At 40.6% G+C, this 3,160-nt stretch overlaps 1 non-coding gene across 1 annotated transcript; it reads right to left on the reverse strand.

Annotated features, from left to right (window-relative positions):
* Positions 1-563: 563 nt before the first annotated feature.
* LOC114697025 lies at positions 564-668 on the reverse strand. The gene has a single exon (XR_003735098.1). It is a non-coding gene; the product is annotated as a U6 spliceosomal RNA (small nuclear RNA).
* Between the last annotated feature and the right edge of the window lie 2,492 nt (positions 669-3,160).

Raw genomic sequence — 3,160 nt, forward strand, 5'->3', positions numbered from 1 at the left:
ATGAGCTTTTCAGCACTGCCTCATCTAGCTTACCCAATGCAATCTAGAGCAAGGAACCATGTCAGTTCTCCTACTCTCAGTTCCTCAGATCTGGGTGCCCCTCACTCATATCACCAGGGCTAGCCCTACTGTTATGCCCAGGAAAGTTGCAGGGATCTCTCTCTCCCAATTACCATTGGGTGCAATAGGGTGCATATGAAATAGGGGGGTCACATCTCTTCTTACACACTCAGGGCTAACTCACCTGTGCCCCAGACAACAGAGTCAGCTCTACTGTGCTGCCCAGATGGGAAGCAGAGATTGCTTTTTCATGTACTGCAGTTGGTGAGGGTCAGGGCTAGCTCTCCTACTCTTGTGACCACAGGGCCAGCTCTCTCAACTTCTACAGGTGGTAATGGGTGAAACGGGGAAGGGCATCTTTCCCTCACCCATGCCACCACATGGCACACAAGGGGGCAATGGGGTCAACTCTCCTGCACTCATGCCCTCAGGCATGGCTCACCTTTGTCCCTGACCACAGAGTCAGCTCTAGTGTGCTTTTCAGGTGAGGTACACATGCCTATAAATATATGGAACGCTTCATAAATTGTCATGTCATCCTTCCACAGGGGCCAAGCTGACTTTCTGTGAATCATTCCAATCTTAGTATATGTATTGCTGAAGCAAGCATATCTCTTATTTCTTAAGTATTATTTATACTTCTAATTTTTATTATTGCTTTCCCATGTTTACAATTACAATTTTTACATAAGCTAAGTCTCATTTCATATTCTATCCTAGCAATTGCTGAATAGTATATTTTATAATAAAATTATATTTTTCTTTCACTTACACATATTTAAGTGACTGCTGCTATTCTATTTCTGAACAAACTACTACTGGAGCAATCAAACCTAAAGCAAATAAATATTAATATTATTTTGCAATTTCTTTCAATATTTTTTCTTTTAATTATATTTTTATCTTGATTCTGAGATATATCAGTTTGTTTTCTCTGTATAACTTCTTTGAAAATTTTTGTCATACCCTGGGATAAAGAACTGCAGGCAATTGATAACTGCTGAGAGGAGAGTAAGCTCCTCCCTGGGGAAGAATTTTCTTATTAGTTGTCCAACACAAAGTGGTCAGCCCTGAAATCAGATACACACAAACAATGAAAACAGACACAGCACACTGATTTTATATATTAGTGTGTGTGTGTGTGTACGTGTGCGTATGCATGCGTGTGTGTGTGTGTGTGTGTGTGTGTGTGTGTGTGTGTGTGTGTGTCTGTAACAATACTGAACAAACAAGAGGCTATCAATTTTAGAATGAGAAGGAGAACAAGGAAGGTGCTGGTAGGAAGAAACTTAGGAGGGGGTTGGGAGGGAGGAAAGGCAAGTGGAAATTGATGGGATTATATTTAAAATAAAATAAATTTTAACATTCAAATTCCAATGTCTTGTCCTGTCACCTCATTTTGCCCGTAGACCTGAGCTGATGTTTCATTTGGGAGATTCTGGCCTTCTTTGGTATATCTGTGCTAAAATTTTCATTGTGTACATGCATGTGTACATGCAGTATTGTACCTATTGTATTTTAATTGTGCCTCTGTGTTGCCTAGGTATTGTTCTGAGGAGTTTTTGTTTGGAAGAAATTTTCACAGAATCTGTAGATTTCTATTTCCTTGTCAGTTATAGAAGAGTCATTATTGTTATGTTCTTTATTGTTGAGTATGTAATTAAATTAAAATGGTGCTCCCTGTCAGCGATAGTGGCACTCACCTTTAATTCCATCACTCAAAAGAGGCAGAGCCAGGTGGACCTCTGTGAGTTCAAGGCCAGCCTGTTCTACAGAGCGAGTTCCACGACAGGCTCCAAAGCTACACAGAGAAGTCCTGTCTTGAAAAAACAAACAAACAAGTAAACAAACAAAAAACAATGCTCCCTTTCCTCCTTCCAAGTTCTCCCATGTCATCATCGCCGCTATCCTTCAAATTCATGACCTCTTTTTCCATTAATTCTTAATGCATGAATGCTGTGGATATCACTCTATATAAATAAAACACTGATGGCCAGTGACCAGGCAGGAAGTATAGGCGGGACAAAGAGAGAGGAGAATTGGGGAAACAGGAAGAAGGTGGAGAGACACTGCAGCCACCGCCAGGAGAGGCAACCTGTAAAGACGCCGGTAAGTCACCAGCCACATGGCAAGGTATAGATTTATAAAAATGGGTTAATTTAAGATAAAAGAACAGTTAGCAGGAAGCCTGCCACAGCCATACAGTTTATAAGTGATATAAGCGTCTGAGTGATTATTTTATAAGTGGATTGTGGGACTGCGGGGCTTGGGGAACCTGGAGAGAAGCCCTCCAGCTACACATGAATATATTTGTATATGTGTATGTGTATATGTATGTGTATGTGTATGTGTATGTGTATGTGTATGTGTATGTATATACATCCTGAAACATAGGCCTGTTGAATCCACATAATGTTACTTGTGTGTATGTTTTCAGGGCTGACAGCAATGGACAACCAATCTGCTCTTCTCTTGGAAACATCACCTTTTCCTCTCCTAGCTTCCTCAATTGCTTATAGTTGCTGAGGCCTTGTGAGCTTTTCCCTATCCAGTTTGGCATGTCCATAGGTGTCATCCTGGTTCAGATCAGGTTTGGATAGTCATGTCAATGAGACATTATGGATGTAGTTTTTGATGTTACTAGGAGACACAATCTCACAACAAACTCCCTGATACTCTAACTCTTATAATCTGTCTGCTCACCTCTTCTATAATGTTCACTGAGCCTTAGGTGCAGGAGTGTTTTGTACATGGATCCATTGGGGCCTGGGTTTTGGTAGATATATTTCTTTAGTTTTATGCTTCTTGTAGGTTTGTAGAGAAATTTTGCTTTTGTCCCAGTCACCTGCTTGACTTCAAGGACTTGCATGGTTTGGGAAGGTCTAACTTACATAGTGGATTCAAGAGCACAGGCTATACAAATTTTAGTGTTTCTGACTCTGGGTACTCAAATGCTGTCATGTGGTTTTCAATCAGTTTTTTCAACCAAATCTAACACTCTTGGATGTTGTAGGGATTTTCAACAATCAAGACAGGATATTTATCATAGCAATGGATTATGCTGTATTCCCTGGTCTAAGATAGTGGGGATTTCTCAGAG

The sequence above is a fragment of the Peromyscus leucopus genome, chromosome X (assembly GCF_004664715.2).
Source record: "Peromyscus leucopus breed LL Stock chromosome X, UCI_PerLeu_2.1, whole genome shotgun sequence".
Lineage (NCBI taxonomy): Eukaryota > Metazoa > Chordata > Mammalia > Rodentia > Cricetidae > Peromyscus > Peromyscus leucopus.